This window comes from Macaca nemestrina, chromosome 1 (assembly GCF_043159975.1).
Source record: "Macaca nemestrina isolate mMacNem1 chromosome 1, mMacNem.hap1, whole genome shotgun sequence".
NCBI classification, from domain to species: domain Eukaryota; kingdom Metazoa; phylum Chordata; class Mammalia; order Primates; family Cercopithecidae; genus Macaca; species Macaca nemestrina.
Window position 1 is genome coordinate 160,486,344 of NC_092125.1, and position 14,545 is coordinate 160,500,888.

A 14,545-nucleotide genomic window follows, 5' to 3' on the forward strand; every position below is an offset into this window, starting at 1 on the left:
CTCTATCTACCTTTGGTTTCAGTTTCCCTTACTTTCATTTTAAACATACAGCTTATTTCTTGCTCTTGGCAACCTCTTCTTGATCATTGCTATTTATGACTTCACTATCTTACTCCTATCTAAACTATGAATATAATGATAGTAATTTTTCTTCTATACATTTCATCTTACAAAATGTATATATAATTTTTTTATAAACTACAATTGTGGCAAAATGTTTACATGGATACATGATTCTCTAGTTTCAGAAATGGTCTTTGTTACTGTTTTTCTTTAACCATTACCATAATCCACTGAAATCTAGCCACTTATTGAATATTACTAGTATATATAGTGTGTGGAGAGGAAATTACACATTTTTAAATATATGGGCAATGAGGTTCCAGAGATATCTAAGAAGTCAATTTAATATTCCTGATTTCTCTATTATTGTTTCTAACATTTTCGTTTGTTGATTCTTTCACATTATTTCCATTTCAATTGTTATTTAGTTACTTACTTGAATGATACATGATAATAAGGGACTAAGTGCATATCCATATTTATTTTCAACATATAAAATGTTTCAGGGCAGGAGTTATGTAATGTAAATGAGATAAAATATAGACACTCTCAATAAATACTTGTGGATCCACTTGACAATCTTTATTTACAAAGCTATTCTTATAATAGACTTTGGAAACTCTGAAAGGTAGGAGGGTGAGAGAAGAGTAAGGGATGAAATACTACATATCGGGTACAATGTACACTATTGGGGTGATGGGTACACTAAAAGCTGCTTCACCATCACATAATATATCCATGTAGCATAACAGCACTTTTACCCCCTAAACCTATCAAAATAAAAAAAATTGAAAATTTAAAAAGGCTGTTTTTAATCTAGAAACCAGTATAATTTTTATATCAAATTTGAAGACATAAAGAAGATTTTGCATATTTTATCAATGTATTACTTGTAACCTTATGTATACTTCTTTATTTTCATGGAAAGACATTAAACTATTAATATATTTTTAAAAGAAGCTACATACTAAAGCATGGCTGTAAGCTCAAATAACCTCAAATATATGCCCAGAAAACTTGATTGTGAGTATAATGTGGTATAATTTTCAAACTGTATGAAACTGATGATTGATTATTTGAAGATGATTGGTTCTCATTGTATTAAAGGAAAACAAAAGGAAGAGATAGAAAATTCCCTTTTTGAACATGGCCTTTCATGCTATATTTCCACTAGAAACTATCTTTTGAAACATTGAAAAGGACTTTAAAATATATTCTATGCCTCGACTCTCATCAGTGTCAGTTGCAAAGGCACCCTATCATTATCTCTGCCTGCAAAAAAGCAAGTTGTCCTCTATGCCTCTACCTCCAGTCACCTCACTGCATGCATATGCTGTGAATTAAAACACTGAAAATTTCCTTGAAAATGGTTGTCTTCTATTGATCAGGTTTTCACTTAAATTAGGAAAAATAGAATATAGCAAGAATGACAACAATATGTGGTGTGTTAGCATATATCAAAATCTATGCTGTGTTTAGAGAGGAAGAAAAAAATTTTTGATTGAAAGAAGAAAACTTATGATATAAACTGAGGGAGCAATTGCTATTACTACCTCATATACAATCCCCAACTTGTTCACTGGAATTACTTAGAGATCACTTTTCCTAAATATCAAGGTATACACTTTGAGAAACAGTTATTTCAATCAAGTGGCTTAGTCAACATGGGTCAAATTACCTTAATTATGTGGTTGTTATTGGTACATCAGTCAATTGTGTTTAAACTATGTGTGCACAAAAATAAAACAAAAGTTGAGTGTTCAGCTTACACCAAAAGAAAAACATTTAGAGTACTGTTATGCAAATTCAATTATTTAAGGATCTTTAATACTGTAAAAAAAATACATGAAAAATTTCTCTGTTCATATTCAAGAGCCCAAATTTGGTGAAAAATACTTTAAAATTCTACAAGACTTGGAAATGTCAAAAATCTCCTGCAATTTTTTTATGTCTTCTGTGTAAGCATGAATTAATTAGAGATATATGTGTGTGTGTATATATACACAAATAATTTATCCTTAGATTGCCAATACATTCAAACATAAAAGTGAGAAATAAATTAATGGATATATTCATTGTATAGACTGGTGTTAGAAATTAAAATAAAGATGTGGATGGTTTCTAACCTCAAGGACTATTTTTATTTTCCTGGAAGTGGTTTAGAATGTTAACATATAGAGAAAATATAGTGGTGCTTTAAAATCACTTATATTCTTACTATGTGGTCATTAAAAGCAAAGTACAATTTGAATTGCATACTTCCACTGTATATGATATCATTTAGCTTCAAGTAATAAGTGTATTAAATGTCTATCACACATATATTGTACACATATTGCAAATACATTTAATTTTTATTTTATTTGTATTATACTTTTCTAGATTACATTACTGCATGATAATATGTATTTGTCTGGATAAACATATATAATTATTAAGATTTATAGTTTTGCCCGGTAAACGGGCAGATGACATACACTATCATTTTGTAATGTGTAATTCAATTGCTGGCACATTAGGACTTTTAATGTAAGGCTTATAATGTAAATTTCAATTCTGTACTCTGTTAGTAACTAACAAATGCTGGATTATTTCCTTCCTTAGACATACACCATTGGAATCCATTTAAAGTGCTTAATGATATATTAATAAACCATGATTTTCCAGCAGAGTTTCTCAACTCTCTTTACTGGCGCCAGCTCTTGTGCTGCCAATCAAATTAGAATGCTATGGTTTCTTAGTAAATAAAGGTTAATTGGACATATAAGGGAAACTGAACATCAGAAACATCCATACTCACATTTTTCTTCTCTAAAAGTTAGGTTATTAGATTTCAACTTATTATATATGCAGCTAACATATCTTTATTTCTCATTTTGAACACAAAGAGCTATCTGTTTATAATTTCAGAAAACTCAAACATACAAGGCTTATTGCTTTCATGTTTGTTAAGTTTTCTGATAATTTAGCAGAAGGAAAAAGAAATAGAATCATTTGTGTTTCATAAACTTTCCCGTAAATGCTTTTTCAAAACTATCCTCTCCAATCTCAAAATTCTTATTCTTCACAAATATGCAAAAAAATATTTACACATACATGTCATTATTTCCTCTAAATAGCTTCTATTTCCATTCTTACTTCCTGATCTGTTAGTTAGCTTCAGATATGGCCTGCTTTTGATTAGTTCTATTGTCTAGTATTGAATTCAGATGTGAATCATGTGTTTGAACATATTAATTGTGTACTCGAAAAGTTCTCATAGAACTGCATAAAAAAAGTACAAAGTGGATATTGACTTTCACCAGCCACATACTTTTAGAAATTTAAATTTACCTAGTGAGAAAAATGAGAGTATGCTTGCTGAGGATTAAATATTCAGAGAACAGTTGAGGATTAAATGTTCAGAAAAACTACACAAGATACAGTACACTTATTAATGCTGGATAAAATATAAAAATGTGTATTTAAAGCATGCCTGATGTAGCTAGAAATTTAGAGAATGTTTTAGAAACCAGAAATAACAAGAAAGTAAAATCCATATTAAAAAGCAAGTAGAGCCAATAATTGCTAGTTTAGTGGCTGGCTTTCAATGAGTTAGGCATGCTAGCATCTGAGTCAAGTCATAGGACAAAGCCCATGAGAGGCCACTAACCCCAACCACATGCCCTTATCCCATATTCATGTTCTACATCCCCAAAAAAAGAATTCTTAGTAGATGACCTGAAAGAATAATAAAATTCCCAGGAGAGTAAGAATTTGGGAATTTAAGCCAGTCTTATCATTGTCTCTGAATTCTAAACACAAATATTTAATAATCCTACATTTGTACAACCTTCCGTCAAGATCCCCAAACTTTAAGCTTGAAAATGCCTTTGATGAAGAGTGTGAGTTGTTACTACCCTTGCAATAATTAAGCACAATCACTCGGGAGAAGCACATGCAATTCATCTCTGTAGGAAATGATTTCAAACCCAGGCCTCAAAGATTTCCCACAAATGTCCAAGGAAGGTAGGCTCACCATTGAAAATTACTAAACTATGAGAAAACCTAATCACCATGAGGAAACAGGAGATAAACATCTAAAAATGTATAATTAGGCCCAAAGCAAATTTAGCTATTAAAAGATCAGATGTAAAATATAAAATAATATTTTTAAAGAAATATAAAATACTCTGAAACAGTGACAGACAAGAGACTATCAATACCAAAAAGCCAGGTGTGAAAAAGTACAAATGAGAAATTCTAAAAAAATTTAACTAAAATTTTGTATATTCTAAATGTTCTATATCGTAAATATTGTATATTCTAACCAACAAAAAAAGACAGAAAAAGATAGTCTGAAGAAACAATAATAAACACTTAAATATGTAACTATGTGGAAACACTTTTAATGCAGATTATACATATTGACTTATTTAATCCTCATAACAGAATATCAGTTAGATATTCTTGCAATCCTTATTTTATAGGTGATACATTAAGCAGGCAGATTTTTTTTAATGTGCCTAAATCCCATACATAGTGAATGGCAGAGCCAGAATTTGAATGCAGTTTAGTTCCAGAATCCATAGTTTGCAACTACATTGTAATAGGAATTTCACAGAAAAGAAAACAAATAAACAAATAAAATTATGCTTAACCTCAATAACAATCAGATAAATATAAATTGAAGTATGGGATACTATATCATAACTTCCATCTAAGAAAATATAAAAAGTCTGACAATATTGAATGTTTGCAAAATGTACAGCTTTGGAGACTCTGACATGGCCTAGGGGTGTACAAATTTATGCACTTACTACAGAAAAATGTTTGATATAACCTATTAAGTTCAGTATGTATGTATCTTTATAAATTCCAAAAATATTTTTGCATGATTATAGATATATATTTTAAAATTGAAATGCACAGTCAAGCAAGATGACAATTAGGGATTTCTTTGAACCATTAATTGGCACTGATACCATGGGGAAGATTCTATCTCATATAATTTGATAGCCAAATTCCATCTCACTTTACTTTGGATTGTAATGCAACATGATTTCTTAGCAAACATGTTGTTCTTCCATTAAATTGAACCTATGTATTCCAAATATTTTAGTTAACATGAATAAGAATCTCTATCGGTATTAATGTAGAATGAATATCAATAAAGATGAATGTTTCTGATCTTAAGAATGTACCCTGGTGAAGTTAAAATGAATGTTTTGCCCACCATTGTGTTGATTACAGATAAAGCATTATATATAATCATATGTAAATTTATATATATTTTGTTAATTTCAATTTTTATTGTAGATATAGGGTTACATGATCAGATTTATTACATGGCTACATTGCACAGAGCTAGTAAGCATAGTATCCAATAAGTAGTTTTTCAACCCACACTCCCTCCCTTCCTCTATAGAAATCTTCAGTGTCTATTGTTCCCATGTTTATGTCCACGTGTGCTAAATATTTAGCTCCCACTTTTAAGTGAGAACAGTGGTATTTGGTTTTCTGTGCCTGCTTTAATTTGCTTAGGATCATGGCCTCCAACTCCCATAGATTCTGAATGTTAGACTTTTGTTGGATGCATAGATTGTGAATATCTTCTTTCATTCTGCAGATTGTCTGTTTACTCTATCGATAGTATCTTTTGCTGTGCTGAAGCTCTTTAGTTTAATTAGGTTCCACTTGTAATTTTTGTATTTGTTGCACTTCCTTTTGGGGACATAGCCAAAAATTCTTTGACAAGGCCAAAGTTGAGAAGAGCATTAACTAGTTTTTCTTCTATGATGTTTATGGTTTGCGGTCTTACGTTTAAATCTTTATCTTGAGTTAATTTTTGTATACGGTGAAAGGTGAGGGTCTAGTTTCATTCTTCTGCATATGACTAGCCAGTTATTCCAGTACCATTTATTGAACAGAGAGTCCTTTCCCCATTCCTTGTTTTTGTCAGCTTCATCCAAGGCCAGTGGTTGTGTGTGGCTTTATTTCTGGGTTCACTATTCTCTTCCACTGGTGTATATATCTGTTTTTATGCCCATACCATGCTGTTTTGGTTGCTGCAGCTCTGTAGTATAATTTAAAGTCAAGTAATGCAATTTTTTCAGTTTTGTTTTTTGCTCAGGATGGCTTTTGCTATTCTGGAACATTTTTGGTTACATGTAAATTTTAGGGTTTTTTTTCCATTTTTGCAAATTATGTCATTAGTATTTTGAAAGAACATTAGTGTTTAACCTGTAGTTTGCTTTGGGTAGTACTGATTATTAGTATTAGTATTAGTATTAGCATTAGTATTATTTTGACAGTTGGCAGAGCTAGCTGAGGTTTTATTTTGGAAAAACACAAAAAACAATTGAATTGTTTTGTAGCTGGAGGCATGGGCAAGGGGGGTACCCCAGGCAGTGAACTCCCCGAATGGGTGGGCTGAAGGTGAGGGCTGAGCCTCAGGTGAGTCTCCTCTTCCCTGTGCTCCCCTACACAGCAGCCTCCCTCCTGGGCACTGGGGCAGCGGCAGGAGGGATTGTCTGGGAGGGACTGCCATTATTGTTCACTGGGCAGGACATCAGAGAACTCAGACACCAGCTTCCTTCCCAACGAGGGTCTCCATTTTCTTCACAACCATGGCCCTGGTGGAGCTGGTGCGGTTGAAGGAGATGGAACGCACGCAAAAGCCAAAGCTGGAGCTCAGCCTACCTGCATAGCCACTGGGAGCCTTCGTATGAGTACTTATGTTCTGTATCCCAGACTCCAGCCCACTCTCCTCGCCCTCCAGCAGCTTCCTGTAGGTGGCGATCTGGACGTCCAGGGTCAGCCTGAAATTCATCAGCTCCTGGTACTCCCGCAGCTGCTGCGCTGTGTCCTGCTTGGCCTACTACGGGGCGGCCTCCAGCTGGGACAGCTTGGTGTTGGCATCCTTAAGGGCAAGCTCCCCGCACTGCTCGACACTGCGATGGCGGCCTCCAGGGAAGCCCTCTGGCCTTTGAGACCCTCGATCTCAGCCTGAAGCCAGCTGATGTTCCTGTTTATCTTGGAGATCTCAGTCTCTGTACACTGCAGGCATCTGTACACTGCATGCATCTCAGCCAGCATCTGCAGCTCCTCATACTTGATCTGGTGCATACTCTCAGCCTCAGCCCAGCTGCAATTGACGAGCTCTTCGTAGTCCCCCTTGACCTCAGCGATGATGCCTTCCATGTCAGGGGGCGGCTGTTGTCCATGGGCAGCAGCACAGATGTGTGCGAAATCTGAGACTGCAGCTCCCAGATCTCCTCTTCATACAGCTGCCTGAGGAAGTTGATCTCATCAGTCAGCCGTTCCAGGCAAGACTCCATCTCTACCTTGTTCGTGTAAGCTTCATCCAATCCTTCTTGATGAGGACAAATTCATTCTCCATCTTTGTACGCTTATTGATCTCATCCTCATACTTGTTCTTGAAGTCCTCCACCAGTCCCTGCATGTTGCCAAGCTCTGCCTTCAGCTTTAGCTTCTCCTGGCCCAGAGTCTCCACCTTCTGCTGAAGGTTGTTGAGGTAGCTCTTGAACATGTTGTCCATGTTGCTCTGAGGCATCTTCTGCTGATGCAGGCTCCACTTAGTCTCCAGCATCTTGTTTGGCTGCTCCTTGTTGATGAAGGAGGCAAACTTGTTGATGAGGGTCTTGATATGCTCCTTCTCCTAGGTGCTCACAGCCTACATGTTGGGGTCCACCTCCAGTTTAAGGGAGCTCAACAGGCTCTGGTTGACAGTGACAGCGGTGATGCTTCCCATAACACAGGACCTGCCATAGCCTCTGCCCAGGCCACCTGGGAAGCTGCTGCTGCCCACTCGGGAGAAGCTCGAGGAGCTGATGTGGGCACCAGACTCACTCGTGTAGGAGCAGCTGTTGAAGGCCCGGGGCCAGAGGTGGACACCTTATAGGACTTCTGGGTCAACCTCATGGACATGGTAGAGACAGGAGTGGAGGCAGGCAGGCTGAACCAGGCATAGATTCCAGAAGGAGAAGAGAAGTTGCTTCTTGGTCAGTACTGATATTTTAATAATATTGATTCTTCTAATCAATGAACATGGAATGATTTTCTGATTATTTGTGTTGTATCTGCGTTTTACAGTTCTCCTTGTAGAGATCTTTTATCTCCTTGGTTAGATGTATTCCTAGGTATTTCATTTTTTTTTTTTTTTTTTTGTAGCTATTGAAAATAAAATTTTTTTCTTCATCTGACTCTGAGAATTGACATTAGTGGTGCATGGAAATTCTACTAATTTTTGTACATTGATTTAGTGTCCTGAAGCTTTACTGAAACTGTTGATCAGTCCTAGGAGCTTTTTGGCAGGGTCTTTGGAGTTTTATATGTATAGAATCATTTTATCAGCAAAGAGAGACAGTTTGACTTCTTATTTGGATGTCTTACATTTCTTTTTCTTGCTTGATTATTCTGGCTAGGAATTACAGTGCTATGTTGAATTGAATTGGTGTGAGTAGGCATCCTTGTTCTATTTCTTAAGGAGAATGGTTCCAGTTTTTGCACATTTAGTGTGATGTTGGTTTTGGGTTTGTTACAGATGACTGTTACTGTTTGGCTTTTATTGTTTTAAGGTGTGTTCCTTCAATTCCTAGTTTGTTGAGGGTTTTTATCATGAAGAGATGTTAGATTTTATAAAAATATTTTTCTGTGTCTATTGAGATGATCATATGGCTTTTGATTTTAATTCTGTTTATGTAGTGAATCAAATTTATTATTTGCCTATGGTGAACCAGACTTGCATCCCAGGAATAAAGCCTACTTGATGCTGGTGTGTTAACTTTTTGATGTGCTGCTCCATTCACATTCATTGTTTTGTTGTGTTTGCTAGTGTTTTGCTAGTGTTTTGTTTATGATTTTTGCATCTATAAGTGATGTTGGCCTGGAGTTTTGTTGTTGTTGTTGTTGTTGTATCTCTGCCAGATTTTAGCATCAGGATGTTGCTGGTTTTGTGGAATGAGTTACGGAGAAGTCTCCTCTCCAACTTTTTTGGAATGAGTTCAGTAAGACTGATACCAATTCTTCCTTATATATCTGGTAGAACTTAGCTATGAATTCATCTGGTACTAGGCTTTTTTTGGTTGGTAAGTTTTTAAATACTGATCCAACTTCAGACCTTGTTACTGGTCTGTTCAGGTTTTCACTTTATTCCTGGTTCAATCTTGGGAGATTGTGTTTCCAGGACTTTATCCATTTACTCTAGATTTTCTATTTGTGTGCATAGAGGTGTTCGTAATGGTCTCTAAGAATCTTTTGTATTTCTCTGGGATCAGTTGTAATGTCATCTTTTTCATTTCTAATGGTGCCTATTTGGATTTTTTTTCTTGGTTAATCTAGCTAGTGGTCTATCAATCTTGTTTATTCTTCAAACCAACTCTTTATTTTTATTCAGAAAACCAACTCTTGGTTTCATTGAGCTTTTATACAGACTTTTTGCATCTCAGTTTCACTCAGTTCTGCTCTGATTTTAGTTATTTTCTTTTTTCTTCTTCTAGCTTGGGAGTTAGTTAGTTTTTTTTTTTTTTTTTTTTTTTCTAGTTGCTTTAGGTGCAGAGATAGATTGTTAATTTGAGATATTTCTAACTTCTTGAAGAAGGTGCTTAGCACTATAAACTTGCCTCTTAACACTGCTTTGGCTGCATCCCTAAGATGTTTGTTTGTTGAGTTACTATTTTTATTAATTACAAAAAAGTTTTAAATGTCTGCCTTCAATGTTCACACAGTAATTATTGAGGAGCAAGTTGTTTAATTTCCATGTATTTGAGTGGTTTTGAGAGATCTACTTAATATTGATTTCTATTTTTATTCCACTGTGGTTTGAAAGTATGCTTCATATGAATTTATTTTTTTGAATTTATTGAGATTTGCTTTATGGGAGAGCATGTGGTTGATCATAGCATATGTTCCATGTGCAGATGAGAGAAATGTATAATTTGTGATTTTTGGGTGGAACGTTCTATAGATTTTTATTAGGTCTAATTGATCAAGCATTGAGCTTAGGTACAGAGTTTAGTTTTCTGCCTTGGTGGTCTATATAATGCTGTCAGTGGGTTGTTGAAATCTCCCACTATTATTGTATGGTTTTCTCAGTCTCAGTTTAGGCCATGAGGAACTCATTTTATGAATATGAGTGCTCCAACGTTGGGTGCATTCATGTTTAGGGTAGTTACATCTTCTTGTTGGATTGTACATTTTATCGTTATGAGATGCCATTCTTTGCCCTTAATTTTTATTGGATTAATATCTGTTTTATATGGTATAAGAATAGTGACTCCTGGTCTTATTTTGCTTTCCATTTGCATGGTATGTCTTTTCTCATCCTTTTACTTCGAGCCTGTGGCTATTGTTACATTTGAGATGGATCTCTTGAAGATAGCAGATGATTAAATCTTGTCTTTTTTATACAGTATGCCACTCTATAGCTTTTAATTGGGGGCATTTAGCCCATTTACAATCAGGGTTAGTATTAATATGTGAGATTTTTCTCCTATCATCATGTTGTTAGCTCTTTTTTACGCAGGCGTGGCTGTGTGATTGCTTCATAGTGCCTGTGATCTATGTCCTTAAGTGTGTTTTTGTGGTAGCAGGAGTCATTTTTCTTTTTGTTGTTGTTGTTGTTGTTGGGACAGAATCTCACTCTGTCACCTAGACTGGAATGCAGTGGTATGATCTCGACTCACTGTAGCCTCTACCTCCTGGGTTCAAGCGATTTTCCTGCTTCAGCCTCCTGAGTAGCTGGGATTACAGGTGCACACCAACACGCCTGGGTAATTTTTGTATTTTTAGTAGAGACAGGGTTTCACCGTGTTGGTCAGGCTGGTCTCAAACTCCTGACTTCGTGATCTGCCCGCCTCAGCCTCCCAAAGTGCTGGGATTACACTAGCCACCGTGCCCAGCCAGGAGTCATTTTTCAATTCCATGTTTAGCATACCCTTAAGGACCTGTGGTAAGGCTGGTCTGGTCAAAACAAATTCTCTCAGCATTTGATGATCTGAAACAGATTTTATTTCTTCTTTATTTTGGAGCTTATTTTGGCAGGATATAAAATCTTTTTTGGAATTTCTTTTCTTTAGGCATGCTGAAAATAGGTCCCCATGGCCGGGCACAGTGGCTCATGCCTGTAATCCCAGCACTTTGGGAGGCTGAGGCACGTGGATCACAAGGTCAGGAGATCGAGACCATCCTGGCTAACATGGTGAAACCCCGTCTCTACTAAAAAATACGAAAAATTAACCGGGCATGGTGGCGGGTGCCTGTAGTCCCAGCTACTGGGTAGGCTGGGGCAGGAGAATGGCATGAACCTCGGAGGCAGAGCTTGCAGTGAGCCTAGATCATGCCACTGTACTCCAGCCTGGGCAACAGAGCGAGACTCTATCTCAAAAAAAAGAACAGAACAGAACAGAACGGAAAAGAAAAGAAAGAAAAGAAAAGAAGGAAAATAGGTCCCCAATCTCTTCTGACTTGTAAGGTTTCTGCTATAGGTCTGATGTTACCCTGATGGGATTCCCTGTCCCTTCTCTCTTGCTGCCTTTGATATTTTTCTTTTGCATTGACCTCAATGCAACTAATAACTTAGTGCCTTGGAGATGGTCATCTTGCATAGTATCTAGCTGGGTTTTCCTGTATTGTTTTGTTTTGTTTTGGATTTGCATGTCAATCTCTAGCAAGATTAGGAAAATTTCTGTGGACTATACTCTCAAACATATTTTCCAAGTTGTTATGTTCTTTCTTTTTCTCTCAGGAATGCCAATAAGTGATAGATTTGGTCTATTTATATAATCCTGTATTTCCCAGAGGTTTTGTTCATTTATGAAACGAATCCTTTTTCTATATTTTTGACTTACTGACTTGATTCAAAGAACCAGCCTTTGAGCTCTGAAATTCATTCCTCAGCTTGGTCTGCTCTGTTGTGAACACTTCTGATTGTATCATGAAATTCTTGTAGTAAAATGTTCAGCTCTAGAAGTTTAGTTTGGCTTATTCTTAAAATGGTTATGTTGTCTTTTAACTCTCAAAACATTTTACTGGATTTCTTGGATTGGGTTTCCACTTTCTTCTGAATATTAATGAACTTCCTTGCCATCCAGATTCTGAATTATATGTCATTTCAGTTATTTCAGACTGGTTTATGAACCATTGTTGGGAAGTTAGTGGACTTATTTGCAGGTATAGGACATCAGCTTTTTGAATTACCAGAGTTTTTACAGATTCTTTCTCTTCTTAGAGTGCTAGTGTTCTTTTAACTCTGGTGTAAGTTGAGTATAGTCAGTTGACTTTATTTCTGGTTGTTTTTTGGTAGGCTGAGGCTCTGGGTAGAGTCTTAATTTGTGGCCACATTTTTACCTTTGGTTTCACAGTAGGGTATATTAGCCAAGTGTTTTTGTTGTTGTAGTTTGGACGGTGATTCACTAGATGGTGCTTGAAAGTCATCGCTGGTCATTAGACTTTTACTCAGCTGGATGGCTTTTTTATATTTCCTAGTGTTTGCAGCCCTATTCTGTGGTGTGGTGTGGAGAAATGTGACCCTCTCATGAGGTCCACTCCTGGGCCTTGGGGGTGTCCCTCTATTTGTTCATTTTTATGCTGCTGATAAAGACATATTCGACACTGGGTAATTATAAAGGAGAAGAGGTTTAATGGACTCGCAGTTCCAAATGGTTGGGAAGGCCTGACAATCATGACAGAGGCAAAAGGCACATCTTACATCTCAGCAGGCAAAAGAGAATGAGAGGCAAGCAAAAGGGGAAACCCCTTATGAAATTGTGAGTTCTTGTGAGACATTCATCACCACAAGCACAGTGCGGCAGAAACTGTCCCCATGGTTCAATTATCTCCTGCTGGGTCCCTCCCACAACATGTGGGAATTATGGGAGCTACAATTCAAGATGAGATTTGGGTAGGGACACAGCCAAAACATATCAGCCCCCTTTGATCACTAGCACTACACCTTCATTTCTTTTCTTAGAGGGTCCAAGCCATGGGGTTCCTGTGGGCAGAGGCCACAGCAGGGAGATAGACCATACTTTTTCCAGGCCAGCCCTGTGGAGGGAGGCACATCCTACTCCCATGGCTCCCCATGAGTCCATGTGACTCACCCCTCACAGTTCTCTGAGAGAGTGGTCTCCTCTCCTGCTTAAGTACTGCCCAGAGATCTCTGCTCAGCCTCCCAAGATGCACACCACTGCCCTGGGATAATCTCAGGCATTTTGTCCCTTCTCCAGCTTAGGGGCAGCAGGAGCAAGGATTGTGGTGGCAGCAATGGCAGAGGGCCTGTCAGTTGCCTCTGGTGGCTCCATCCCAGATAAATATAGAGCCATGGTCAATTGGAGTGATTAGCTGGGTCTCCTCTCTTTGAGAGCAGTATGCACTAGCTGCAATTGCTTCCTTCACTAATCCCTATGTGACTGTTTGGATGATCCACTAGAAGAGCTAATGTTTGCTCGCTACTCTGTCTCCTCTGTGTGAGAGCAGTGTATACCAACTGCTTCTAGTCAACCATCTTGGTGCTTCTCAAATAATATTTTTGAAAATAAAAGTATACGGGTAATTTTGTCAAGAAGTGAAAAAAGAAAATATACAAACATTGTTCACAAACAGCAATCTTGAGATTTATAAACATTCAAAATGGAAATTTCTGAAATTGCAATTTATGTTGAATTTAGGTTTCCGTGTTAAACAGAAACATTTGTGGTTACTTCTTTATGTCATTAGTAAAAATTTTATTCCTGTAAGAATTAAGTCTAATATGACCGGGAAAAATTAAATTATACCTTATTTTACCCAAAAGATAAATATTGTATATACTCCATGACTCAGTAATTCTATTTCTAATATATCTCGAGAAATTCTTTCACTTGTGTGCTAATAAATCTGTATAAGAATATTTGTAGCATTGTTGCTTATATTAGTTAAAAACTGGAAACAATCAAAATATCAATCAATGGTAGGAGTAAATGAGATACATTAAAACAATGGAATAGCACAGAACAATAAAAATGAGTGAACTCCATAAATCAGTATGAGTATTTCCTCCCAAATTAAGAAGAAGTATAAATCCATTTATATACATTTAAAAATCAGGCTACATTTAAAAGTACTATTTAGGAATATGTATATTTTGCAAAACTGTGGTAAGAGAAAAAGCATGAAACTGATGTTTACAAACTCAGAAAAGTACAAACCTTTTCAGGTATGGAAGAGAATGCAATGAGGGTGGTACACTGAGAAGAATTTTTAAATGTTAATTTCTTTTTTATTTTATAAACCTAGATATTTCATAAGTAAAGAAAATTTTTAGTTTGAAAACATGACTAGATATATTCTTTGGTATATATGTTACATTGTTGTTATATCTGTTAAGTATAATATATAAGCACTCCTCAGTATATCTGCCATATTTTTTACTTTTTAAAGGGAAGAAAAATATATGAAAGAATTTTTCTTATGAAGCTTTATCACTAAATAGCTGCAAGTTTGG

The 14,545-nt window shown here is 36.3% G+C and overlaps 1 pseudogene; it reads right to left on the reverse strand.

Annotated features, from left to right (window-relative positions):
• Window positions 1–6,591: 6,591 nt before the first annotated feature.
• LOC105482842 (keratin, type II cytoskeletal 8 pseudogene) lies at window positions 6,592–8,007 on the reverse strand (annotated as a pseudogene).
• Window positions 8,008–14,545: the final 6,538 nt, after the last annotated feature.